Source organism: Desmodus rotundus, chromosome 4, assembly GCF_022682495.2.
Source record: "Desmodus rotundus isolate HL8 chromosome 4, HLdesRot8A.1, whole genome shotgun sequence".
Classification (NCBI taxonomy): domain Eukaryota; kingdom Metazoa; phylum Chordata; class Mammalia; order Chiroptera; family Phyllostomidae; genus Desmodus; species Desmodus rotundus.
The window spans coordinates 52,851,295-52,865,828 of NC_071390.1; the positions used below are offsets into that span (position 1 = coordinate 52,851,295).

Genomic DNA, 14,534 nt, shown 5'->3' on the forward strand with positions numbered 1-14,534 from the left:
AGATAATGAATGTTAAAAAAAATTACAGTGCTTTTCAAAGAAAGTTTGGAAACCACTAGCATTGAAGGCTCCGCCCTATTTTTCTTGAGTTTACTTCACTTTTACAATACTTAATTTACCCCTCAATGGACAGAACAACCAGTTTTGTGGCTCTTATCCACTTAAAAATACTTATTTCAGTCTAGCCCTCAATTGAACATCTTGTTTAGCTTTTCAGTTCTCCTAATATTTTGAGAGTACTTTTCCTTTCCATCTGATTGATGAGCCAATTACATAATTGCCAAATTGTAATTTATGATGAGGGTAACCACAGAGTTTGAAAAATATTCCTTTAGAAGGAGAATTTCTCGGATTGTCACTGGCAGTCATTAATAGAGGAACTGATTCCACTGTACATACAGCAGATTGAACATTATACATTGAGCATCTTCTGTGTTTTAGTCATTGGTAACCTAAATAGAAACTGGTAACCTAAGTTGTCCTGTCTAAATTGTAAGCAAAGTGTGAAAAAAGTATTTGAAGCCTTAAAGGTAACAACCCTAAAATAGTCTTGGTTGTATCTCATGTGGTGAATGAATTGGGCTTTGAAATTGGGACATTGCAATTGGGCTTTAAAGCTGTCTGAAAAGTCTAGGCAAATACAATAGAAGAGTTGACAGGCACAGCCCACCAGGGAAGGTGCTGGGTTTTGTTAGTGTGTTTGATGGTTGGTTTTGGTCTCTTATCTTCTTATCCATTTGGGTTATCCCTCACCCCAGAAAGCAGCTGGATTACAGCTTTAGTTTTTCTCCAACACTCTAGATTACTGAAGAAGCAAAATTGGGCAAAAGTATTAGTCCAATAGAAGTATGCTCACAGATGCCTGCTGGATGCTGTGAACTGAGATCTAAAATAGAAAAAGGTCTAAAATAAGATAAGAATTCAGTTGTCATTCAAGTATTCATATATCATTTAATTCTATATATTTGTGTTGCTGTATACCATGTGTAACATGTGTTTTCTGTAATAATGTATTTTGAAAATATTAAATTCTTATATAAACATAAGAAAAGCAGGATGGTGGAATTCTTAGATAGTAAATTGGTGGCTTATAAGAATTAAGCAAAACTCACAAGATATAAGTATAGATAGTAAATAAGCAAGTAACTTGGGAAACAGGCAAACTTGACAAGCTGTGTTAAATATGAATAGCAAGTAAGTTTGTAACCTGTAAGACTGCTAAAGATAGAAGAAAGAACTGTGTTGTAACAAATAAGATTGTTACTCGTAGAATGGAATGGAAAGAACATGTGATCAGGTACCACTGGGCTGACAGATCACTCTCTGATCGATCACTCAGTACATTCTAATTCTGGCCCCATATACGCTATGCCCGAGAAAGGCAGTTAAAAACATGACTGTTCAGCAGGCTATTTCCCAAGCTTTAACATCCTTGTCTTTGAGTCTCCCCCAGAGAGTAAATGAGTACACTTCTACTATCTATGTGCCCCTTTTTCATATTGTGACCCTGTTTCATAACTACATCATCATCATCATCATCATCATCATCATCAGTAAAGGCTGATGAGGTGAAGAGAGAGGCAGGATGTTTGAACATTCAGGTAGTATGGTCATTATAGTATTTGCTTGTACCCAAAAGTGTTCAGTTACCCCCCAGTTCTTCCTCTGCTTCTTGTGGTGTGTCTTAAATGGGTAAATCTGTGATTTCTTATCTTAATTTGGTTGATTGTCCGTTTCTGTTCTGTGGCCTCTAGGATAGCTAGCTTGCTTATATAATTGGAGGCTAACAGTGCTTCAAGGTAATTTCTCCATACAACACCAGGATTAGGTAGATTTCTCCTTGTTCAGTAGAACCTACCCATAACCTACATGGTAGCTATGGAAAAATATGCAGAAACATTGAAAGGGAATATTATTTGCAAAAATCATAATCTCTATGAAATGTAAACTGAAAGTAATGTGGAAAGAAAAGTTCAACACTTTATAACGTAGAGCTCAGTAGATCAGATCTTACCAACAATCATATTTTGATATATCAAGTGATATGGCAAATCATGTCAGCAAGAAACTGTTCCCATTATCTCGTACATATTTTGATTTGTTAAATCAATGTTGTTAAAGATTTTAATGAAACCATAAGCAGCATAAAATAAAATATTATAGATATTACACCCAAATACAATTCTAGACTTTTTTCATCTGCATATTTTGACAGAGTACAAATTCAAATTTTGGCAAATTCCATTTAGTGTCTTATTAATGAAAATAAAGAGACCTCATCTGCTGCATACCCTGCATACCTTCTGTACAGCAGTGCGGAAAGGGCATGTGATTTGCTTACCTGTGACACTTTTGCTTTCCTAGTGAATGTTTTGGTCACTTTTCAATATTCTCAGTATGTATAGATGTACTTAATGTGATTTTTGACTTTAAAGTATGGGAGGAAATAGCCCTCTTGGACATGTGCCTAGAAGATGGCTATTATTGTTGCTGGACTTAGATAAACTGTGCTGCAGTAAAATATTTTTTTCAATGTGAGATGAGAAGAATGTCCTTGTCTAATTTGGTAATGCATAGAAAATGAGAATGGAGAAAAAGACTACAGTATTACAGAAATTTATATGCCATTTTTTCTATAGTGTTTGATGACATTTGAATAGACCATAGGAGGCTAGAAAAATCTCATGCAACAAATGACTCATTTTTGTCTAATATTTATAACTTAAGTGGGGGAAAAGGTCACCACAGAAGGGCAGGCAAGTTAAATAAGGCTTTCTCAATTTCTTTACTAAAACTGTAACTTACTTGGATTGGAATCCAATTTTGACAGCACAAATTGAAATTAACAACGTACTTTGGATTGCTTTGAAATGATGTTCATTTTACAGATGGACAGCATAAAGACTATACTTTCAGGAATCACTTCTACAGTTTGTTACTAGAGATGGATAGCATATATAATAAATCTGTAAACAGAAGGACATGATTGATAAACAATTGGAATATAAAAACAAGCATTTAGATTCAAGGTAGATGCATATTTTGTATAGCTAGAAACTAATTCTTACATCTAAATACCAGCTCAAATGCTTTGGTTGAGAGGGTATTTAGTTTGGTGCCATCACATTTGGACTAGCACCAGGAATGTGGACTTGGTAAGAGCAGAGCTGTAGGTCCAAGTGAAATTTAACTATATTATTTTATCACACGTAAAAGAAAGATTTGCCTAATGGTTCCGGTCAGTTCAGAGAAGTATTATTGGAAAAGAAACACACAGAGTAAAAATATTCTGTTATTTCATGGGTTGAAAAGAAAAGTGTTGTCATCATTTTTTACCGAACATTGGTAATATCTGTTTAATCCAACTGTACTTTCTCTTCTTTTTAAAAATCTTACATTTATGTACATTAAGAATATACATATGGCCTATAAAATTTAAATATCCAGTAAAGAGTTAAGAAAAGTTAAAATAAGTTGTATATATTTTAACAAAAGCCACATTATAACAATTGTTATATTTTCTCATATTTACTTAATTAGTCCTACTTTTACTTATTAATAATTACCACTATTAACTATTACTATTGTTTTGTTCAAAGAATAGTATTTATGTAACAGAAAAGTAAATAATACAGAACAATATATAATTTCAAATATGTACTATACGTATTGGTTCGATTGGGCTTCCATAACAGTACCACAGACTTGGTGGCTTAAGCATGAGAAGTTTGTTTTCTCACAGTTCTGGAGGCTGGATCTCACATGATCCAGGTGTCTGCAGCTTTGGTTTCTTCTGAGTCCTCTCCTCTTGCTGCCTCTTCACATAGTTGTTTCTGTGCACAGACCCCTGGTGTTGCTCTCTGTGCATGTATCTATTTTTATAAGGATACCAGTCCCATTGGATTAGAGCCCACCTAAATGGCTTCATTTGAAGCTAATTAATTTTTTAAAGGCCCTCTCTATAAATACAGTTCACTTATTTGTACATATTTTTTATTTTTCCTACCATAATTGTTTATTCCCTGCTTTCCTTTTCTGTACAGTATGCCCTTGAATAATGTCATTTTGTTATAATGTTAATGAAATGTCATGGAAATTAAACTCTTGTTTATATCAAGTAGTCTGTGGTAAAATTGCTTTGATATATGTTGTTTTGTGTAAAATCACAGAACCTATTTGACAACATTAAGTGAGGACTTACTGTATGTGATTTAATTATTTTTCTGCCCAGGCCAGGTTGCTCAGTCGGTTAGAGCATCGTCCTGTGCACCACAAGGTTGTGGGTTTGATTCCTAATCAGGGCACATACCTAGGCTTCGGTTTGATCCCAGGTCAAGGTGTATATGGGAGGCAGCCGATCACTGTTTCTCTTTCATATCTATGTTTCTTTCTCTCTCTACCTCCCCCCATCTCTGTCTCTCTTCCTCACTCTCTAAAATTAATTTTAAAAAGTAATATTGCTGTGAAACATTTATATAAATGTGTCATGTGTCTTAAATAATGAAATGTTTAAAAATTTTAAGTGTGTAGAGTACTTCTTTAAATTATTTTAAATGGGTCATTTTCCCTTCTGAAAACTTACAGATGCAATTCTACCCTGAGGAAAATGTTACTAAATGTGAAAGATAATAGTCACTAATAATATAGCCAGTGTTGCAGTTTTTTAATAGCAGGAACTATCAATCTTAACCATCTCCTTGAGGCCCCTAAGGGGCAAATCTTAATTTTATAGCAGCCATGGGTATAAGTAATACACAGGATTTGGGACAATGTACAAAGCTTCTGATGTGACGGAGCTTGTACTTTTGGAGAGACTCTGTAGTAGGTGGAGAAGCAAACTCTGCTCTGGGCTCTTCTGCACATAATTAAACCCGGCATCCAAGAAGCTGTGGCAGATTTACACTTTACTCTCACATCTGTATCAGAACTCCTTAAAATTTTTAATCATTTGCCAGGGGGGAGTGGGGTGGGGACAGTGGGAAGAGGGGATTGCAGGAACTATTATAAAGGGCACATGGACAAAATCGGGGGGGATGGTGGGGGCGGGGGAGGGAGGTGGGTTCAGCTGGGGTGGGGGGAGGGAAGGGGAGAAAAGGCGTACAACTGTAATTGAATAACAATAAAAATTTTTAAAAAATACCTCAAAAGCATAAGAGGAAAGAAGAACTTTCTCTATAAATGAAAAATAAAAAATAAAAAAAAATGTTAAACTAAACACATTAGAAAATTGAAAATTAGAGAAAGGAAAATACGACAATGATCTCTTTTTTTGTCTTCTTCCTGTTGTATGTGCATCAATGTGTGTGTGAACGTTTTATTATGTGTATATTTAAATTTATTGGGTGACATTGGTTAATAAGATTATATAGGTTTCAAGTGTTCATTTCTCTGATACATGGATATGTATATTGCATTGTGTGCCTACGACCCAAAGTCAAATGATCTTCCGTCACCGAATGTTTGGCCCCCTTTACCTTTTACCGTCCTCTGCCCACTCCCCCCTGGGAACCACCATACTGTTGTCTGTGTCTATGAGTTTCAGTTTATATTGCATATATGACTGAAATCATATGGATTTTAGCTTCTTTTGATTGACTTATTTTCCTTAGCATAATATTCTCAGGGTTCATCCAAGTCCCAAATGGCCATATTTTTTGTTTTCTTATGGCTGACTAGTATTGCCTTTTATATATGTACCACATCTTCTTTATCCAACACTTTAGTTGTTTCCATTTCTTGGCCACCATGAATAATGCTTCAGTGAACATATGGGTGCATATATCCTTACAAATCAATGTTCTCAAGTTTTTTTGGATAGATACCCAGAAGAGGGATTGCTGGGTCATATTGTAACTCCATTCTTAATTTTTTAAGGGAACTTCATACTGTTTTTCATAGTGGCTGCACCAGTTTACATTCCTACCAGCAGTGAATGAGGGTTTCTTTTTCTCCACAACCTCTCCAACACTTGTGATTACTGGTTTTGTTAATAACACCCATTCTAACAGGTGTGAGGTGGTATCCAAGTGTAGCTGTGATTTGCATTTCCATAGTAGCTCGTGAAGTTGAGCATCTTTCATATATCTGTTTGCCATTTGTATGTCTTCTCGGCAGAAGTGTCTGTTCAGATCCCCTGCCTATTTTATAATTGGATTGTTTGTTTATGTGGTATTGAGTTGTATGATTTCTTTGTATAGTTTGGATATTAACCCTTTGTCAGAGCTGTTGTTTGCAAATATCTTTCATTCATTTGGTTGCCAACTGTTTTTTGTTAAGTTTCTTTTGCTCTGCAGAAGCTTTTTAGTTTGATATTGTCCCATTCATTTATTTTTGCCTTTACTCCTCTTGCCTTTGGTGTCAAATATATTTTGTTAAATTATAATTTATTGATTATGCTTTTACAGTTGTTCTGATTTTTCCCCCTTTGTCATCCTCCACTCACCACACCCTACTCCCTTAGGCAATCCCCCCATCATTGTACTTTACATCCCTATGGCTGTTCTGTAACTACCTATTCATACTTCTTAATCCCCTCACCTCCTCACCCATTCTCCCCCTTCTTCCTCCCATCTGGCAACCATCTGGTAACTAACTTCTTTTCTCTTGCTGCTTTTAAAAGTTCCTCTTTATCTTTAACCTTTGGCCTTTTACTTATGTCTTGGAGTGGGCCTCTTTGCATCCATCTGGTTTGGAACTCTCTGTGCTTCCTGGACTTGCATGTCTATTTCCTCCCCCCAATTAGGGAGGTTTTCTTTCATTATTTTTTCAAATAGATTTCCAATTTCTTGCTCTTTATCTTCTCCTTCTGGCACCTCTATGCAAATGTTGGACCTCTTGAAGTTGTCCCAGAGGCTGTTTGTACTATCCTCATTTTTTTTTGATCATTTTTCTCCTTGTTCTATGTGGATGTTTTTTACTTCCTTCTGTTCCACATCATTGATTTGATTCTTGGCTTCATCCACTCTACTGTTGCTTCTCTGTACATTGTTCTTTATTTCAATTAATGTATCCTTCATTTCTGACTGGATCTTTTTTATGCTTTTGAGGTCCTCTCTAAGTTCATTGAGCGTCTTTATAACCAGTGTTTTGAAATTTGATAGATTGCTTATCTACATTTTGTTTAGCTCTTAATCTGGAGTTTTGATTAGTCATTTCATTTGGGCCATGTTTCTTTGTCTCCTCATTTTGACAGCCTCCCTGTGTTTATTTCCATGTATTAGGTAGAGCTGCTTTGATTCTGTATCTTGGTAGTGTGGCCTAATGTAGTAGGTGTCCTGTAGGGTTCAGTGGCACAGCCTCTCCTATCAGGCAAGCTGTGTACTCAAGGTGTACCCTTCTTGTGGGCTGAGTACACACTTCTCTTGTAGTTGAGCCTTGGTTGGTGTTCGCAGATCATTGGGAGGGATTTATCCAGGTTAGTCAGCTGCAAGGACTGGCTGTGACCACTGACCACCAACCTCCACCATCCGTGGAGGATCAGCTGTGCAGAGGCAAGATGGTGGTGCTCCAGTGTAGTCTTTAGCTGTCCACTGGGTAGGCTGGCCCTGGGGTTCCCTGGGTGGTGCAGGCCAAGATCAGCCCCCAGCTGTGTTTTGCCTGGGGCACCCTGCCTGAGCCTGTAAAGCAATCTGAGATGGCTGCTACTTGTGCTGGGCTTGGAGATTCCCAGGTGAAACCAAGTTGTGAATTTAATCTGTCTGCTGCTAGGGCTCACTGAAGCCAGCTTTTGCTTGTTTGATAGGATTTAGGAGCCTAGACCCACAATTCTTATGGAAAAGCGGCTTGGGTAGACCCACAAGTTGGGTGGGGCAGAGCCTCTGGGGATCTCCAAGGGGGGTTAAACAGTGTTAGCCAGGTTGATGGAGTCTCAAATATGGCACCACCTTACTGGCTCTGTGGGGGGAGGGTTTAGCAAAGGGACAGTGGCCTCTGCTTGCCTTGATGCCAGACACTTCAGTTTCTCCCTATGTACAACTGGTGCCTTTTAAGCTGCTACCCTGGTGCTGGAGCTCAGAGGGAGTGAGTCTGAGTAGGTGAGTCTGTGTGTGGGTTCTTTAAGAGGAACTGCTTGGAGCTTCAGAAATTTCTTCCAGGCAGTCAATCCCAGCTAGTTTTTGCAGCCAGAAGTTGTGAAGACTTATGTTCCTGGCACTGGAATCTTGGGCTGAGGGGTCTGGTGAGGCTCTGGGATTTCTCGCTCCTGAGATATCCCTCCTGAATTTTTAGCCATGTGGGTGTGTGGCCAGGGCATTCTGCGTCTGTGCCCCTCCTACCAGTCTGGATGGATGTGGTTTCTTTAATTCTGTAGTTGTCAGACTTCCATTCAACTGAATTTCGTGGTTGTCGGACTTCCATTCAGCTCTATTTCTGACATTCCTGGGTGATGGTTGTTCTATATTTTAGTTATAATTTTGATATGGGTGTGTGAAGAGGTGAGCTGAGTCGCCTATGCCACCATCTTGACCAGAAGTCGTCCTACTGACCAATTTATGAAAATCTTCCGAGGTCCATAAGTTTAGTACCTATGTATTCTTCTATGCAATTGTAGATCTTATGTTTAGGTCTTTGATCCATTTTGAATTCATTTTTGTACATGGGGACAGACTGTGGTATAGTTTTACTCTTTTGCATATGGCTTTTCAGTTTTCCCAAAACCATTCATTGAAGAGGCTTTCCCCCCCCCCCCTCCATTGCATGTTTTGGGCTCCTTTGTCAAAAATTTTTTGCTGGTACACCTGTGGTTTTATCTCTGGGCTGTCAGTTCTCTTCCTTTGGCCTGTGTGTCTGTTTTTCTGCCAATACCATGTTGTTTTGATTATCATTGCTTTGTAGTGTAGTTTGAAGTCAGGCAGTGTGATATCTGTGGCTTCATTCTTTTTTCTGAGGATTGCTTTGGCAATTAAGGGTCTTTTGTGTTTCCATGTAAATCTGATAATTTTTTGTTCTATTTCTCTAAAAAATGTTATTGGGATTTTGATGAGTATTGCATTAAATTTGTATATTGCTTTGGGTAATATGGCCATTTTAACTATGTTGATTTTTCCAATCCATTAGCACAGAATATATTTCCATTTCATTGTGCCTTTTTAAATCTCTTTTAATAATGCCTCATAGTGTTCAGTAGATAGGCTCTTTACATCTTTTGTTAAGTTTAGAGCTAGGTATTTTATTCATTTTGTTGCTATTGCAAAAGGAATTTTTTTCATATTTTTCTGAAATTTCATTGTTTTTATATAGGAATGCAGTGAATTTTCATTGATTTTTGTATCCTTCAACTTTACTGTCTTTGTTTCTAATAGTTTTTTTGTTGGAGTCTTTAGGATATCCTATATAAAGAATCATGTCACCTGCAAAAAATGACACTTTTACTTCCTCCTTCCTAATTTGAATGCCTTTTATTTCTTACTCTTGCCTGATTACTCTGGCTAGGACTTCCAGTACTATGTTAAATTAGAGTGGTGAGAGTGGACATCCTTGTCTTGTTTCTGATTTTATAGGAAAAGCATTCAGTTTTTCATATTGAGTGTGATGTTAGCTGAGGGTTTGTCATATATGGCCTTATTATGTTGATGTTCTTTACTTCTATACCTATTTTGAGTTTTTAAATCATAACTGGATGCTGTATCTTATAAACATAGACTTTTATATTTGTCTGGAGGAGAAAACATTTTGCTTAGTTTTTTGAAGTAAATTCAGTTTGTGTCATGTAGTTTTACAGAGACTGCAAAACACAGTCTTAGGGAAAGTAGTGTAAAAATAGTATTCCAAATAAAGGAAAATGGACTAAGTATAATTTCTTCTTTTTTTAAAGATTTTATTTATTTATTTTTAGAGAGAGGGGAAGGGATGGAGAGAGTGAGAGAAACATCAATGTGTGGTTGCCTGTAGAGTGCCCCCTACCGGGGACATGGCCCTCAACCCAGGCCTGTGCCCTGACTGGGAATCAATCCAGTGACCCTTTGGTTTGCAGGCTGGCACTCAATCCACTGAGCTACACCAACCAGGGCAGGAATCGTATATTCCTTTAGTGTAGTGCTCACTTCTGGAGATCATATATTTTAGAATACATGACAAACTTCTTACTTGGTGCATATAACTTTGGGCAACTTAACTTAGCCTTCCTGCTTCAGTTTGCTCATTTGTACACTGTAAAATGTACATTGTACTTGTGGGAGTGTGAGGGTAAAGTGTAAAATAAGGATATGAATAGTATGTATATTAAGTACAGTGCTGGCTTATAAAATATTATGATGATAGGTTTAATTAGATTTCAGTGTCATAATTAGCATCTTTAAAGACTATATGATTTAATTGCTTAGTATTTTAATGAATTATTTATGTGAAGTACGTGACACACATTGATAAATTGCACTGTGCAGTGCCAATTTCAAAATAGTCCAGTATTTGGATTCCCAGACACTTCTAAAGTTATTTTTAGTTGTGTATTTATTAAATTGCTGCTCTACCTACTGTGACTTCTCCGAAGCACAGTATTATGGTTGGATTTTAGATGTCAACGTATGTTCATCTTGGATTGAAATGTATTGCCATTTCATAAAACTTAAATCTCCCAATACTATCCATCATCCTTTTGATTAATGATAAAAGTTTGTCTACCACAGAATGAAGTGAATCTTTTGATTTAATATGGTAAAATTATTTTATTTTCCAAAACGTAGTCCATACATTTTGGTCATCTAAAAGTATGTTCACAAGTTCTTTGACATTACATCTTTTAGAAGGTGGAGCCTAATTTCCCTCCTCTTGAAAATGAGCCAAACTTAGTAACTTCCTTCTAACAAGTAGAGGGTGTTGGCAGTAATGGTGTGCTATTTCTGATGCTAGGTCATAAAAGGCATTGTTGCTTCCACGTTATTTTCGTTTGGAACACCCATAATGGGAAAGTCTTCTCCAATGTTAGGAGGACAATCAGCGTCTATAGAGTCGCATGTGTGGAGGAACTAAAGCTTCCCACCAACAACCAGCACCAGCAGTACTAGCCGTGTGAAGGAGCCAGCTCCAGTCAAATCCTCAGGTCATCAGAGCCCTCGCAAACTTACTCACTGCAACTTAATGAGATATGTCGAGGCAGAACTGCTCTGCTAAGCCACTCCCAGATGCCTGACCCATAAAATCTATGTGCGATTATATTTCTTGTTTTAAGCCACTGTGTTTGGCAGCAACAGATAATTAATGTACACAAAGACCAAAATTTTAAATGTACCAGAGACTGTTTAGTGAAAAGTCAGGTTTTTTTCCTGTGTTGATACTCCACTGGCCCAGTTCATTTTATTAGATGTGTTCCCTGTAATGAATTTCTTGTGCATGCTTCCAGAAATACTCTGTTCCTTTAAAGTATGTGCATATATATTAATGTGTTTTATATATACATATGTTATACTATACATACAGTTTCATAGGTTTTCCTTTTGTTAATGTTATGTCTTGGAGATTGTTTCATATCAATATGAAATATATCTGGCTAATTCTTTTTCATGGCAATAACGGTCCATTCTATGACAGTGTTATAATTTGTTTAACGAGTCCCCTATTTTTGTACATTTAGATGGATTATAATGCATTAGTGAGTATTTCAGTATAGATGTCATTTTCTGTCTGTGCAAGTATGTCTTTATAATTTATTACTAGAAATGGAATTCCTGGCTCAAAGAGCTCAGGTGTGGCAAATTTTTATAGAAGTTGCTAAGTTTGTTCATATAAACATTTTACCTATTTTTTTCCACCAGAACTAAGTAAATGTGTTTGCTTCAATACATTCTCCCTAATTCAGATATTCAGTGTTCTTTTTTTTTTACTTTATATTTATTATGACAGCATTACAGATGTCTGCGTTTTCCCCTCTTCCCTTTGCCCGCAGCTGATATTCAGTGTTCTTTATCAATATGGCATGTAAGAGATAATATCTCATTGAAAGTTTGCATTTACATTTCTCTGGATGAATTAGAATTACTGGGATTAAATGAACTGTTTTCCAAAAAGTAAATTGCCAAATTAACTCTAAAAAGATACAGGAAATCTGAATGGAGTAATGCTCATACAAGAAATAGAGCATATTATCAAAGAGCTTCCTTTCCACAAGCATAGTAGTCCTGGGTGACTGCTCTGGGAAAATACACCAAATGTATGAGGAGCAGGTAATTCTAAGATAATTCTGAACCATTCAGCAGCATAGGTGAATGGTTTAGAATTTCAAGGTGGTCTCACACTGATAGCATAGCCCAACAAGGTTAGGATAGCCCAACAAGAAAGAAAAGTAAGCAAGCATAAAACAAAAAGGAAAAATATAGATTAATATTATTTATGACTATTGTGAAAAAAAACCTAGATAAAATATTTGGAAATAGAATCTACTACTACATTTATAATAGTTAGTGACCAAGTTGGGAAGTAGGGTTAATTCTGGGAATGCAAGGATGCTTCAGTATTACAAAATCTATAATTTTGGTCACATACCAATAAAACAAAAGAGAAATAGGATCTTCTCGGAAGATACTAAAACCATCCAGTAATGGTAATAAATACACGCTTTCTTAACATGATAGAATCTGTTTCTCAACTCCAATGTCAGATCATATTTTATGATGAAATAGGGAAATAAAATAACACTATCTTTGTTGATCTGTTGTGGAAAATCCCAATAGAATGAGGTGAAAACTGTTATAAACAAAGAGTCAATAAATTAACTGGATTTTAAATTAAAATATTCAGGCACTTAAATTAATAGACTAACTATAAACCTCACATTAGCAAACAAAAAGATAAAATACCTTTTTTGAACATACAATTTTTATTCTTGTTTTCTGTAATCTCTGCCTTCTACCTATGATTTATATTTCCTGCTTCTATTTAAACTGTTTTTCTCCCTCTTGTTTTATTTCTCTATTTTCTTATTCTAGTCTCCCATTGCCATGAAATTTTAAATATTCATTTTTTGAGCTATAAGGATAATATACTAGAAACATTATAGATTACAATATTACAGTGAATACAGAAAATACAGCTAATGTTACACATTAATATTGTAGCTTAAATTGAAAAGTACAAAAATGAGCTACTCTTTGGCTGACTTTTGGTTTTTACAGATGCACGGAAATGCCTAAAATTTAATTTTACATACCACAATGTGTTTTGAAAGTTTTGAGTTATGATTCTAGTTTTAAAAACCACTCTTGATTCTTATTTCTCACAAATATGATACTCTTAAATGAATAGAGTGATAAATGATTACACAAATCATTTTACTTCTATTGAAATAGCAAGGCCAGCATAATTTAATTACGTTTGCCAGGAGAATAACAAAAATAAAAATCAGTGGCAATTCTGTATAATGTTATCTTATATTTTTATTTCTTTAACTTCAAATCATTTGTTGCCATTAGATGTATTATGTTTTTTGAGTTTTACTTTAATAGCAATTTTGCTAATGTAAAAATCACTACATAATGTAATTAGAAATGCCATGGTCTATCAAGCTGATCCTCTGTTAAAAATTGTTGATAGCGATATAAGATGAGCGGTGTGTGTAGTTATGAAAGACCCTCATAACATGATTGTATATCTTTTAATTTAACTACAGTATATGCTCATGTTGTTTCTATCACCAATAGTTTTTAATGGCATAGCACAAAGGACTGTATTATTATGGTGAGACTCTGAAAAGGTAAATTTATGGTTGGCTTCCAGATCTGTTCTAGAGTTTATTGCCATCTGGCCTCTTTGGAGACTATTATAATTATTCATGGGAATGTTTTCAGTACAAAAAAAGCATGGTTTGTGTATTGGCAGAAAGTAAAAAATACCGGTGGTTTAAACCGTATGTAGTTTTCTTAGAGTTAGGCAAGGGAAATGAATTGAAGAACTAATTGAGAATCAACAGTAGTGATATAATTTGTCTCAATTTTGTCAGAATCTCTTCATAATGAACAAAATATTGTATAATAAGAAAAATTGAAGGTAGTAGAAATTCCTCTATTTGGCATATTTTATCTTCATTTTAATCAATGAAGTAAGTGTAAGATGGTCTCAAATAAATCTAGGTGTGAATCTCAGAAACAAAATGAAGAATGTATTGTCAAACTTTGAGGACTTTTAAAAACAGAAATATTCATGTTAAAATAATTCTAGAGTGATCACTGGAACAATGCCTTTGTTAAATGTGTTTGTCTTGAATTTAATGCAAATACTATTTTAAATAATTTTATGTGTGTCATGGACTTATTTATATCACTGTTAAGAAGTAGGATTAGTTCACAATGTTTCTTAAGCTCAAGTTTATTTAAGCAATAAAGACAAATACCTTTTCACTTTTCCATGCTAAGAGTTGAAGAGAGGTCTATAAAACATGAGATGACAAATAAAAAATTGAAATCATCTATTTTTATTCAGCTGTTTTAAAAGAAAAATGCCCAGTGGGCTGGGAGTATACAGGAAATTTAAATTTGTGATTGAGAGTAAGAAATGCATTTGTGGTTTATAAAGAAATACCAGCATGTCACATTAAAGTTATGGTATAT

The 14,534-nt window shown here is 35.5% G+C and overlaps 1 protein-coding gene and 1 pseudogene across 2 annotated transcripts in view; both read left to right on the forward strand.

Moving 5' to 3' along the window:
• ADK (adenosine kinase) overlaps window positions 1-14,534 on the forward strand; it is a 581,524-nt gene that overhangs the window by 217,982 nt on the left and 349,008 nt on the right. The gene's annotated exons all lie outside the window — the stretch shown is intronic.
• LOC112305674 (small nucleolar RNA U3) lies at window positions 2,901-2,977 on the forward strand (annotated as a pseudogene).